The sequence below is a fragment of the Perognathus longimembris genome, chromosome 25, assembly GCF_023159225.1.
Source record: "Perognathus longimembris pacificus isolate PPM17 chromosome 25, ASM2315922v1, whole genome shotgun sequence".
In the NCBI taxonomy this organism is placed as follows: Eukaryota; Metazoa; Chordata; class Mammalia; order Rodentia; family Heteromyidae; genus Perognathus; species Perognathus longimembris.
Genome location: NC_063185.1, coordinates 10,459,022 through 10,473,957, shown reverse-complemented (window position 1 = coordinate 10,473,957; position 14,936 = coordinate 10,459,022).

Below are 14,936 nucleotides of genomic sequence, written 5' to 3'. Positions count from 1 at the left end.
GAAGCAATGCAGGTTTCTCTAGAAGAACTGCAATGCATGTGAGGATGCTAAAGAGTCTGCTATTTCATTGGAGAGAAAAATGTGCAGTTTTAATATAGTGTCATCAAATCTTATTTTGCTTTTTGTTTTTGCCAGTCCTGGGGCTTGAACTCAGGGTCTGAGCACTGTCTCTAGCTTCTTTTTTGCTCAAGGCTAGCACTCTACCACTTGAGCCACAGCACCACTTCTGGCCTCTTCTATATATGTGGTGCTGAGGAATTGGACCCAGGGCTTTATATATGTGAGGCAAGCACTCTACCGCTAGGCCATATTCCCAGTCCAGAACTCAGTTTTGACAGAATATTTCTTAGTATTCTGTTGAATGATTGGTCCTCTGAGGGCCACTTGGAGGCCATAGACTCTGAGAGGGAGGGGGGACAAGACAGGTATCTGGTTCAATTATGCTATACTGTGTCAAGTTATGCTCCAATAGACATGCTGGCACCAAACATTAATCTTTTAGAACATCTGTTCCTTTAATATGGGACATAAATCTCAGCCATCTAAATATAATTCTTGCTTTTACCACATAAAATATTTTTGTACCCCCATGTAGCATAAAATTACTGGTGCTATTTTAATTGTCATTTGATATCATCTCAGTAGCAGCTGGCTATGTTTTGACTGTAACAGAATTGACAGAAGTTGTGTGTATGTATATGTAATATAAATTGCAATGAGCCAAGGTTCTTATTTATGTTTTAAAAAGGTGCCAGGTCAAAGTAGCTGGGCATAAAATTAACCCACAAAAATCAGTAGCTTTTCCGTATGCCAACGAGGGGAAGAGCAAGGCTGAAACCAGAAAAGAATTAATAAACAATTCTTATCTTGGAACAAGTAGAAAATTGACACCTATTTTATTAAACCTATCAAATATTACCTAAAATAGTAAAATATATCTTTAGTATTAAAAATATAAAGTGTTTTCCATTAGTAAGGATGACAAAATGTTTATATAGGAAAAAACCTTTTATGTTATGCAGCCTTTCCCATCAAAAGATTATTAAGATAATATTCCTGAAGAGATTAATCCTTATGCACTAGAGCTTATAACATATGCGTGATGCCAGGTGGATGAATAAATGTTTGTATTTCCCTGAAAATGTGTATTTTCTTTTAAGTGATTTACAATATACTTTCCTACTGTTTTCAACCCAAGCATCTCCATTACCCACTTCAGGCAGCTCTTTCAATGAAGAAAAGGAAGCTTCACCTTTAATTTTCATAGGTGCTATTAACCCAAGTATCATCATCACCTAAGTGGACCTTGTGTGAATTATCTTTAAATAATTTCCTTCAAAAGTACTATTTAACTTGGCCAGGCCTGGGCACTGGTGGCTCTTGCCTGGAATCCTAGCTACTCAGGAGATTGAGATCTGAGGATTGTGGTTTGAAGCCAGCCTGGGCAGGAAAGCCCATGAGACTTTCATACCCAATTATACACCAAAGAGCTAGAAATAGAGCTATAGCTTAAATGGTAGAGTGCTAACCTTGAGTAAAATAGCTCATGAAGAGTGCTCAGGTCATGAGTTCAAGTCCTGGGACTGGCACACAGACATTGTGTGTGCATGCTTGTGCACACATGCACACACATGCAATTCTCCTTTTCCTTCTCCTCCTCCTTTCTATTTGTTCTTTTCCTTCTTCTTCCTTTTCTTTTTTTTTGGTGTGCCACTAAATTGGAGATAAGAGTCATGGATCTTCTTTCCCAGCTGGCTTCAAACTGCAATCCTCAAATCTCAGCCGTCTGAGTAGCTAAGAATGACAGGCGTGAGCCACCGGCACAAAGTACTTCTTAGCTAAATGTCCCATACTCATTCCTGGGGCCATTATCAGAGGGCCTTCCTGAAATGATGTTTCTTATTCACCTTGCAGAACATTTCCTTTCACACTGTCTCATAGCACCTCTGCTTTATTGGATCACACCTTCCAAAACAATAGAAGCTTTCTCCCTAGTCAAGAAGAGGTCACATGACAGCTTTGCGATTACCACCATTCTTCCCTGAAGCACCACATTAAGCAGCCAACATGAGAAAGACCATGTGTACCACTTGTCATTTGAGACTGGTTGCAAACTGTCTGGAAATCCCTGCTGGGTACCTATCCTCTTCTTCAGCCTGGCCACCTAGTGGCTATCAGTACCTATACAGTCAGCTTGGTGGCCTAGTCCTTGATCAGCCTAATGCTCTGCACTAACCATTCAGTCATAATGAGGAATTAATGCATTCTGCTGGTCACCTAGTTACAACAAGAATCTACACATTCTAGTGCCCATCTAACCACTGTCAGAAACGGAAGGCACTTGCCATCAAGTCAGTGGCCTATTGTAGCCAGTTTCTCCATCGGGTACTATCAAGACCTAATGTACTCTGAGGACCACTAAAGCACTGCAGACCTATTGCATTCTGCTTAGCTCTTGCTAAGCACTTTTGTGGTTTACTATGAGTGATTAACAGTATTCTTTGGTGCTTACTATCATTCATCCTGGCATTCATTATAAATTGCCGAAGGGAATTTATAGTATGAGGTATTAGTTACTCAAATAACAGTTCTTATACATTTTCTTATGCCCATAAATCCCATCCTTGTCATTCATTCTTTTATTCAAAATGTTAAAACTAATTCTTAATTTTTGTGTCCAATGCAAATATATGTAATATATGCAGGATATAATATAGAGAGAGTAAATTGACACAAATATTCTTAGTTCATCTACAAAAACTAACAGGTAAGACTTTTCTTTGTTCTGTGATTGGTATAGTCAAATGCAGCTCATAATTTGTAATTTGAAATTATATATTTAATTAAATAGTACTAGTGTAGTAATAATATATGTCTATATAAAATTTCTTTATATTGTAAATATCAATATTGTTTTATATTTAATCAACCAATATCATATATTGGTAATGTTACATTTAGTTTTGTTCAGCTTGTTTTGTGTCTTGTCTTAGTAAATACATATGCTCCAAGGTCTAACCCCACATTAGACTATTCTTTTCCAGTCTTCCTTCCTCACTTGAGTCTCTTGATGTGTTTAGTGACACACTTGATGTACATAGTTTAAATAAAGGAAAATTTAATCCCTTCCTTACATTGTATTATTGTATCTTGCAAACTATTTTCAGTTATAGTCCAAATTTATACCTGTCACACGTTATTGAAAACATCTGGAATAGAACAGAAAATACTTAGATTCCTTTTTTCAAAAATGTCTCAAAGTACAGGCAGTAATATATTGTGCAGTACTTTTAGCCAAATCAATACTAAGAAGTGTGATAAAGATGAAAATATACTAATGCCATTTAAAGATGTAGGTGTAGAATTGGACATTTGATTTCATATGATGAATGTATCAATTGTAGAAGATACCTTCTTTTAGGGTATCCAAAATACTTTTTTTCTTTTGACAATAGAGCATTGTTTACATTACAAATATAAATGACAGTTTTCATAAATGTACCATGCATCTTAAATGACCATGGCAGGAATAATGTTGCTCTTGAGCAAAAAGAGCAAATTTGAAGTGATATTGGATGTCTTTAACCTGGAATTCTTTTGATTCTGTTTATTAGCATAAACATTTTCATGTAATAATTTTCAGAATCTTAGACTCCTTTCTAAATAAATCAAATAGCCATATGACTGAATATTTATCTCAGAGAATGGATTGTTATTTTCAGTTCTTAATAGACATGATAAAAAATTTAAAGACAAGTCAAAGTTAGCTTTAGGGAAATGAAATAAATAAAGTTTTAATCGAATGTGGATTTTCATGTGTTGAAATATTCAACAGTGAGCAAATTAGCTGAAAGGTGTGGCCCATTCCTGAAAAGGAAGACCTTAAATGGCTTACTGAATTGTGACTTTAGTCAAGCTGCAAATTAAGTATAATTGGTAGTTTCTTTAGGAGAGATTAATATATCACCTGAATTTCCAGGCTCCATGGCACAGATAAGAAACAAACGTTAGAGATGGGTGGTGGGATGGGATAGATGGAGGGTAGGGGAGGATGATGGAAGGGTGCTACTGATCAAGATGCATTGGGCACATAAATGGACCTGGTAAACTGAAATCCCCTTGTACAATGAAGATAATGAAGATCATTAAAAGGGTTTAAAGAAGTAAAATAAAATTCATGGGGATAAGTATGTAGTTCGAACAGGAGGCAAAACTGACTTAATATTTAAGATGTGTTGATAAAGTAATGGGAAGTGAGAACATCTTTCAGTTGTATTGGAAGGAAGATACTATCAAATTCATATGTTCCAAAGCATGTACATGCTACTGAGGTAATAGAAACTTACACTCTCCCTTTTAAAATACTGTGTTTTTGTCTTTATTATCTGTTTGGAGCTAAGTGCTTTAATTTTAACAAGCAGAGTTTACTTTTAATAAATAGTTTCTTTTGTCAGAAATTATGAATTCAAGTATATTTTTATTTTACAAATCACATTTTCTATGATGAGAATTTTAATTTGCACAAAAGAGAGCTGTAAAACTAATTTAAAAACACATTTGATTGCATATATGTTCGGAATAAAGTTGTACAGTTTGAATTTGCACAAAAGAGTAGCATGAAATTAATTTAAAAACACATTTGGTTGGATATATATTTGGAATAAACTTGTTTGTTTTTTGCTGGTCCTGAGGCTTGAACTCAGGGCCTGAGCACTGTCCCTTGCTTCTTTTTGCTCAAGACTAGCACTCTACCTCTTAAGCCACAGCGCCACTTCTGAATTTTTCCATATATGTGGTGCTGAGGAATCAAACCCAGGGCTTCATGTATAGGAGGCAAGCACTCTACCACTAGGCCATATTCCCAGCCCCTCAGAATAAGCTTGTTTAAAATTACTTAATTAAAACAGTTTGCCATTCTTGAAAATGGCACAATGACATTGTTTTAACCACTTTTGATTTCAGAGATCAGGAAGAGAAAGTAGATCAGAGTTATTCTTAAAGCCTTGATCTTCTTTGATCCTTTTCATAACAGTTCTATCTGGCCTATTATCTCCAAACTACTTGTCACTACAGTATTAAGATATTCAGAAAGATGTTAGAACTAGAGCACAGAGAAATTCACTTTTCAGTTCAGTAAAATAACATCCATTCAACATTTGTTACATACAGCCCCTTTTGGTTCTCTGACTGTGAAGTCTGTATAAAGATAATGTTATTTCTTACAACAAAATAGTAATGAGTTAAATGCTCAAAAATAGCCAAAAGACTGACACTTAGCTAAACATGAGGAGATACTGGCAGCTTAAGACTCAATTAGTCTCACATTTTCCTTGGGGATTATGCATGGTTCCTTACAGAACATTTCACCACAGAGTAATCAAATTCACAAGACACCGTTTCTCTCTCTTATTCTACATACATTGACTATTCTGGCCTACCTAGTCTACCTTAGCACTCACAAACAAAATCCCTGTGTTTCTTGTATGGTTTCTTTGAAAGATACGTGGCACACATTCACTTTTCTTGTCTAAGTCTTTCAGGAACTTCAAGAAGTAGCTTTTATATGCACCAACATTTTGCCCAGTACTAAAGGTTCATTTCCCTTCTGTATTCCAAAAGCAATTATCTTTGTCCTTGATTATGCTGTATATACTTACATACTTATCCTATACATTTATCTAGTTTATGTAGTTGATGACATTATAAACTCCCTTAAAGCCAAATCTTTCTTATCTTTATAGTTTACGTCTCCCTTTGCCTCAAACAGTTCTTGGCAATCGTGTAGTACTGTCACAATGAATTATCTTCACAGTCCAGGCTGATGACGCAGATAATGAACAGTGAGTTACTCAGAGTGAGCGGAGAAGATCCTGCTGCTCTTGGCTTTTAATAGCGCCCTGGGGAAGCACTTGGAGACTTCTCACAGCAAAGTTTCTTGCGCATCAAAAGACTACTATGGAAAGGAAAAATCCAAGAGCTAAGGATTTTGACCTAGAAAAATAGCAATGACATCGAAAATTTAAGCAAGAAAATACAGGCAAGACCAAGAAGTAGGAAATCATCACACCTTCTCAACCAAAGCTCACTTTCAAAGATGCTTTCCACTAGAAAGTTGTGACATACAGCTTATTTCTGAGAACAAATATCAGAAACAAATGTAAACATCTGGATCAAAAGCTATCTGCTTTATATTGTAGACAGTTATTATTCTTCCCCGGAAAAGCAACTTCAGAGCTCATTGTGTTTATGGAATTGCCCTTACAGCCTCTGGAGTCTTGACGAGATTCCCAAGTGTTGTTTCCCACTGTAGAAGCTAAAGTTGCAAAAAATCATCTTTGCAATCTCTCTTGCAACTGGGGTTTAGGCAAATCACCTAGGCTTTGCAAATCAGAGAAATTGACTCAGATGTGTAAGTTTTTGGAAATGATTGGGTAAAGAAACGCTGATCAAAAGGAAAATGATAGCCACCAAACACCATCCCCCCCAAAACAAAAAGACCTCGAAATTTCAAAAAGCAAAACTTCTGTTAGAAGTGCATCTTATCGATGAGATGGATGGGAAGAAGAGTTATGATGTCATAAAGGAGTTTCTTGCAACTTTGCAAGATGCAGAATGAGGATAGTTTTAAAAGATAATGTCTAACAAGGAGCCAGGAGAAGAGACTAGATATGGACCTTCACAACAAGCATTTTTTGATAAATAAGATAAATACAATTTGAATATATAGAAATCAATTCCCTCAGTCTATCTTTGTTCACATATGTTTATTTTTATGTGCACACAGGACATGCGAGTTAATAAATATTTCTTTTTTTTTTTTTTTGGCCAGTCCTGGGCCTTGGACTCAGGGCCTCAGCACTGTGCCTGGCTTCTTTTTTGCTCAAGGCTAGCGCTCTGCCACTTGAGCCATAGCGCCACTTCTGGCTCTTTTCTATATATGTGGTTCTGGGGAATTGAACCCAGAGCTTCATGTATATGAGGCAAGCACTCTTGCCACTAGGCCATATTCCCAGCCCAATGAATATTTCAAGTTAAAAAATAAAGCTGGCATGACAGGCTGTTTTTAGACCAAGAGCCTCCTTTCCTTCCCAACTCTCCTTGTCTGGTTTAGGAACAGAAGATAACTCTATTGTGGAAAAGACTCTCAGGCTCAATAGCTACACATAGTAGTCTCTTTTAAAATAAGAAATGTAAATTTTTTTTATTTGCCTGTCCTGGGGCTTGGACTCAGGGCCTAAGCTGCTGTCCCTGGCTTTGCTCAAGGCTAGCACTCTACCTCAGCACCACTTCTGGCTTTTTCTGTGTAGGTGGTGCTGAGGAACCACAAACCCAGGCCTTCATGCATGGTAGGCAAGCCCTGTACTGCTAAGCCACATTCCCAGCCCCGGGAATTGTTTTTTGGTTTTTCTTTTTAAGAAAGAAAATAATTACAGAGCTTCTTCAGGGCAAAGGATATAGCTCACAAGATAAACAGAAAGCCCACAGATTGGGAGAAGATCTTTACCGGCCATTCAACGGACAAAGGCCTCATATCTAAAGTATATGCAGAACTAAAAAAATTACCTTCATCCAAAACAAAACCGCATAGAACCAATAGCCCTCTCATCAAGTGGGCTAAAGACTTAAAAGAGACTTCTCTGATGAAGAAACGAGAATGGCCAAGAGACATATGAAAAAGTGCTCTACATCACTGGCCATAAAAGAAATGCAAATCAAAACAACATTGCGATTCCATCTCACCCCAGTAAGAATGTCCTATATCAAGAAAACTAACAATAAAAACTGTTGGAGGGGATGTGGCCAAAAGGGAACCCTACTTCATTGTTGGTGGGAATGTAAATTGGTTCAGCCACTCTGGCAAGCAGTATGGAGATTCCTCAGAAGGCTAAACATAGAACTCCCCTATGACCCAGCAGCTCCACTTTTGGGTATCTATCCAACAGACCACAAACATAATCACACTAAAGCCACCAGCACAACAATGTTCATCACAGCACAATTTGTCACAGCTAGAATCTGGAACTAACCCAGATGCCCCTCAGTAGATGAGTGGATCAGGAAAATGTGGTACATATACACAATGGAATTTTATGCCTCTATCAGAAAGAATGACATTGCCCCATTTGTAAGGAAATGAAAGGACTTGGAAAAAGTTATACTAAGTGAAGTGAGCCAGACCCATAGAAACATGGACTATATGGCCTCCCTTATAGGGAATAATTAGTACTGGTTTTGACAAGTCACAGCAGAGGATCACAGGAGCCCAATAGCTATACCCTTATGAACACATAATGCTAAGTGAAATGAACTCCATGTTATAGAAATGATTGTTATATCACAGTTGTAAATACTTTCAACGTGCCATATGTAACTGTAGCCTCTATTTTTTTTTATTAATTGAACATAAATTTTTTTACAAGGTGTTGTGCAAAGAGGGTGCAGTTACATAGTAGGGCAGTGTGTACATTTCTTGTGATATCTTATGACCTGTTTTTCTATCTCTTGTCTAGGTCAGGTAGACATATATGCAATATACAATGTATCAAGAACATATACAGTATTCATAGACTTGGTCTCTACTGTCTCTCCGTCTCCCTTTGTTAACAGTCATATATCAGGGAGATCATGCCCCTTTGTTTTCTGTGTTCTAGGCTTGTCTCACTCAACATTATTTGTTCGAGTTCTGACCATTTCCCTGCGAATAACAATATTTCACCATTCCTAATCGCTATGTAGTATTCCATTGTGTATAAGTACCATATTTTTTGGATCCATTCGTCTGTGGAGGGGCATCTGGGTTGTTTCCATATTTTGGCTATTGTGAATTGTGCCGCGATAAACATGGAAGTACAAATGTCTTTTTGATATCTTGGGTTTTGCTGTTTAGGATAGATGCCTAGGAGTGGTATGGCTGGGTCATAGGGTAGGTCTATATTGAGCTTTTTGAGAAACTTCCATACTGTTCTCCAAAGTGGTTGTACTAATTTTCACTCCCACCAACAATGGAGAAGGGTTCCTCTTTCCCCACAGCCCCTCCAGCATTTGTTGTTTCCTGAGTTCAGAGTATAGGCCATTCTAACTGGGGTGAAGTGGTATCTCAGGGTTGTTTTTATTTGCATTTCCTTTACTAGCAGGGATGTTGAGCATTTCCTCATGTGTTTCTTTGCCATTTTTATATCTTCTCTTGTGAAGTCTCTCTTTAGCTCTTTTGCCCATTTCCTAATAGGTTTATTGGGCTTGGAGGGGCTTAGTTTTTTGAGTTCTCTGTAGATGACCGATATCAGGCCTTTGTCTGTTGCTGTGCTGGTAAATATCCTTTCCCATATCGTTGGCTGTCTTTCTATTTTGGTGGCTATGACCTTAGCTGTGCAGAAACTTTTTAATTTGTAGTAGTCCCATTTGTCGAGTCTTTCCCCTATTTGTTGTGCCCCTGGGATTCTATTCAGGAAGTTCCTTCCTGTGCCTATAAGTTCTAGTGTCTTTCCTACTCTGTCCTTCAGTAGTTTCAAGGATTCAGGTCTGATGTTGAGGTCCTTGATCCATTTTGAGTTGATCTTGGTGCATGGTGATAGGCTTGGGTCTACTTTGAGTTTTCTGCATATGGCTGCCCAGTTCTCCCAGCACCAGTAGTTGAAGAGGCTATGTTTGTTCCATTGTATGTCTTTAGCTCCTTTGTCGAATATCAGTTGGCTGTAAGAGTGCGGTTTTATTTCTGGGTCTTCAATTCTAATCCACTGGTCTTCCGATCTGTTTTTATACCAATACCATGCTGTTTTTGTTATGATGGCCTTGTAGTAGAGCTTGAAGTCTGGTATTGTGATACCTCCTGCACTATTTTTTTGCCTAGAATTGCTTTGGCTATTCTAGGTTTTTTGCTGTTCCATATGAATTTATGGATTGGTTTCTCTATTTCAGTGAAGAATGTGGCTGGGATTTTGATAGGTATTGCATTGAATTTGTATAACAATTTGGGCAATATGGCCATTTTCACTATATTGATTCTGCCTACCCATGAGCATGGGAGGTCTTTCCATCTCCTTGTGTCTTCTTTGATTTCCCTTATTAGATTTTTGTAGTTTTCATTGAATAGGTCCATCACGTCCTTGGTTAACTTGATCCCTAGGTACTTTATTCTTTTTTTGGCTACTGTAAATGGAATTGTTTCCATAATTTCCTTTTCTGTTTGTCTATTACTGGTGTACAGAAAAGCTGCTGACTTTTGTGGATTGATTTTTTATCCTGCTACTTTGCCAAATTGGTTTATTAGGTGTAGGAGTTTGGGTACTGAGTTTTTTGGGTCCTTCAGATATAAGATCATGTCGTCTGCGAATAGGGATAACTTGATTTCTTCCTTGCCGATGTGGATCCCTTTGATGTCCTCCTCTTGCCTTATTGCTATGGCTAGGGATTCCAGCACTATGTTGAACAGAAGTGGGGAGAGTGGGCATCCTTGTCTTGTTCCTGAGTTTAGGGGGAATGATTTAAGTTTCTCTCCATTTAATATGATATTAGCAGTTGGTCTGTTGTATATGGCTTTTATTGTTTTGAGGAATGTTCCATCTATTCCTGTTCTCTCCAAAGCCTTTAATAGGTATGGATGTTGTATTTTGTCAAAGGCTTTTTGGGCATCGACTGAGATAACAATGTAATTCTTAATTTTAGATCTGTTTATGTGGTGAATTACGTTGATTGATTTACGGATGTTGAACCATCCTTGTGACTGAGGGATGAAGCCTACTTGGTCATGATGTATGATTTTCTTGATCAGTTTCTGGATCCTGTTAGCTAATATTTTATTAAGGAGCTTTGCGTCTGTGTTCATTAGTGATATTGGTCTGTAGTTCTCTTTTTTTGTTGGATCTTTGCCTGGTTTGGGAATGAGTATGATATTAGCTTCGTAGAATGAGTTTGGGATTTCTCCCTCTGTTTCTATTTTGCGGAAGAGTTTGAGGAGTATTGGTATTAGCTCCTCACTAAAGGTTTTGTAGAATTCATTGGTGAATCCATCTGGGCCTGAGCTTTTCTTAGTAGGGAGGTTCTTGATTACCTCCTGTATCTCACCGTAAGTTATTGGTTTATTTAGTTGATTTATTTCTTCTTGGTTCAGTTTGGGCAGTTTGTACTTCTCTAAGAATTGATCCATTTCTGTAAAATTATTGTTTTTTGCTGAGTAGAGGTTTTGGAAATAGCTCCTTATGATTGTTTGAATATCGTGTGTACTTGTTGTAATTTTTCCGGTGGAGTCCCTGATTTTACGTATATGAGTCTCTTCTCTTCTTTTTTTTGTAAGTCTTGCAAGGGGTCTGTCAATTTTGTTTATTTTCTCAAAGAACCAGCTTTTAGTCTTATTTATTTGTTGAATGGCCTTTCTATTTTCAATCAGATTTATTTCTTCTTTAATCTTTGTGATCTCTCCCCTCCTAGTCGTTTTAGATTCTGTCATTTCTTATTTCTCTAGTTGTTTTAGTTTCATCGTGAGGGTATTCACCTGCTCTGCTTCCATTCTTTTAATGTGGGTGCTGAGTGCAATGATCTTGCCCCTCAGTACTGCCTTAGCTGTGTCCCATAGGTTTCTTTGTGATGTGTTTTCTTTGTCATTGTGGCTTATGAATTCATTGATTTCATCTTTAATTTGGTCTGTGGCCCAAGTGTTGGATAGCAGCGTGGGGTTTAGCCTCCAAGAGTGTGTATAGCTTCTGTGGTATCCTTTGTTGTTGAGGGTTACCTTTAATCCACTGTGATCAGATATAATACATGGGATGACGTCAATACTTTCATATTTGCTGAGGTTCTTTGTGTGGTGTAGCCTCTATTATTGATGATGTTCTTGTATCACCTTCCTGTGGTTGTATCTTATCTGAGTATATTGGAAACTGGGGATACTGGTATTAGAACTAGGAAATTGGAAGGGAATACCAAAATCAAGAGACACAGGGTAAAAAAAGACAAACAACTTAAAAAGCAATACTTACAAACTGTTTGGTGAAAATGAACTGAACAACTGAACAACTCATGGTGGGGGGAAGGGAAAGGGGGAGGGGGAGGGAGGAATGAGGGACGAGGTAACAAACAGTACAAGAAATATATCCAATGCCTAATGTATGAAACTGTAACCTCTCTGTAATTCAGTTTGATAATAAATAAATAAGTTATATATATATATATAAAAGACAAATGACTACAAAAGCAATACTTGCAAAACCATTTGGTGTAAACCAACTCAACAACTCATGGGGGGAGAAGGAAAGGGGGGGGAGGGGTGGAATGAGGGAGGAGGTAACAAACACAGTAGAAGAAATGTACCCAAGGCCTAACATATGAAACTGTAACCTCTCTGTACATCCTTTTGACAATAAATAAATTAAAAAATAAAAAGAAAGAAAATAATTACAGATGGTTCTGATTCTCTTTTCTATAACTCTTGAATTCCCTTTTCACTTGGATAGTATCGTGACTCCAGGTAAGCATACCAGTCTTATCCAAGGCGCTAAGGTGTATTGTAATAAACTCATATCAATGTTTACAGAGAGAATGCTTTTTATATCAGTACAGTAGAAGGAGTGTCCTTACTCTTGAAAAGTAGGGATAGGAGCATAGATAGAAAGAAGGGTGTGGTTGGGATGTAAATAATGATAATAAGGGGCTGGGAATGTGGCTTAGTGGTAAAGTGCTTGCCTTGCATGAAGCCCTGGGTTCGATTCCTCAGTGCCACATAAACAGAAAAGGCCAGATGGCCCTATGGCTCAAGTGGTAGAGTGCTAGCCTTGAGCAAAAAGAAGCCAGGGATAGTGCTCAGGCCCTGAGTTCAAGCCCCAGACTGGCAAAAAAAATGACGATAATAAATAATCTTAATGACACGTAAGCTCATCTTAAAGATGACACACAGAACTGTAAGTGTTCCTTTGGAACGAATATGTAATTTTTGTAATAATAAAAACTGTAAAGAACATAACGAACAACATGTAAAAATTGTATTAAGCTCAGAGGGAAAATGAGCTCAGGTTGTAGGAATGGCCTTTGTGTGAGGGTCCATTGTTAAAACTGGTACAGGATTGTTCCCACATTGTGTTTGATAACTTACATAAAAGTTTTGTCATGTGTTCATTGTAAAAAAAAAAAACTGGTACTGGAAAGGTTTTCTTTCAGCCCTGATTTTCATCTGGTTTGACTATGTTGGACGTTTTCAGTGACAAGAGCAGCATGACCCACATAAGATGTTGCTGCTGATGTTAGGGCTAATGCATCCCACACTTGTAAGAAGGAAAAAGGCGGAGGAATAGACAGGAAGACATTGAGCAAGGTATGAATCATATCCCATGTTTGTAGAATTTTGTGGTTAAATTGGTTTTGCACAATTTGGCTATGGGCCTCAGCCACCAGAGGTTTGTAAAAATGTTCTTGTGTAGAACGAAAAGGACAAACAGTTTCAAATACAGGAAATTGCTACATCTTCAGAGCAAAACTTTGTCATTTACTTAAATTGTGCTCTAAATGTCAAATTCAACAGAAGACAAAGTTCAGTTCTATTTATGATCTAATGCTTGAGAGACACACAGCACAGAGCCCATCCACTGGAACTATTTAGTGAATAAACTAAAGGAGGAAAAATAATGATGAAGAAACAAAATCATGAAATTTGTAAAAAGAAGGAAATAGTATTAAGTAATTTTAGGAGATGGATCTCTGAGATCTTGATTTAAAATTTTTTATTACTTGCTTTATTTTTCTACATTGTTATAAAATACGGATTATCTTCCCTAACTTTATTTTTTTTGACAGTTCTGGGGCTTGAATTCAGGGCCTGAGCACTGTCCCTGGCTGCTTCTTGCTCAAGGCTAGCACTCTACCACTTAAGCCACAGCGCTACTTCTGGCTTTTTCTGTATATGTAGTGCTGGGGAATTGAACCATGTATAGGAGGCAAGCACTCTTGCCACTAGGCCATATTCCCAGCCCATCTTCCCTAACTTTTTTTTTTGGGGGGGGGGGTACTAGGGCTTGAATTCAGGCCTGTGCTCAGTGCCTTAGATTTTCTTGCACAAGGCCAGTGTTCTACCACTTGGGCCACAGCTCCACTTTTGGCTGTTTTTTTTTTTTTTTTTTGCTTGGCAAATTAAGTAAAGACTCTCCCTGACCTTTTCTGTCCAGGCATTCTCGAAACTCTCCACACCCTCAGATCTCAGCCTCCTGAGTAGCTGTGACTACCAGCTGTGAGCCACCAGCAGCCGCGGGCTCCCACATCACACTCTCCATCTAAAACTCTCAAGGTCTTCTTTTGAAAGGGTCATGTAAAGAATCGAGATTCACCTTTGAGTGGACAATGTGAAGAAGTCGTCTATGGATAAAGAACTGAGAATGCGCCCTCAGGTGCTTCTGGTTGACGTAGTCACGGCAGAGGGCTTATTTAGGGTGCTCAGAAGCACATGCGGAGATGGCGTGGGCTGATCTTCTTGCCCAGGAGGCCGGCCTGCCCGGCGGAACTAGGTGGGCGGGTTTAAAGCAAGACCCGCCCCCCTCCTCGGGGTTGGGGGGAGACATGTGGCCAGGGCAACACTTGTGAAGGAGACCAGAGACATCCCGGAAGGGGGTGGGCGGGCCTAAGACTAGACCCGCCTGCCACGTGCTCAGGAAGCTGCGAGGTCCCAGAAGGAGGTGGGCGGGGCCAAGGCCAGCCAGCTGGTGTGCTGCAGGTGAGGTAGCGGCAGCAGTCTTTTAGCTCGGCTTTCAAGCCAGGCCCTGCTCTTTGCCCAGTGTGTGTCTCCACCAAGTGCACTTGTTAGCACTGTTTCTTCCCGTCTGGAGATAACATGGTCAGAGTGTTGCGTGGAGCTGAGGAGAACAGCTGCCTTCCTCCCACCTCGCAAGTGTGACCCGGAAAAGGACTTCCGAAGGGGATGCGGCCTGCGCCAAGGCTCCGCCGTGGGACCTTGCGTTTGA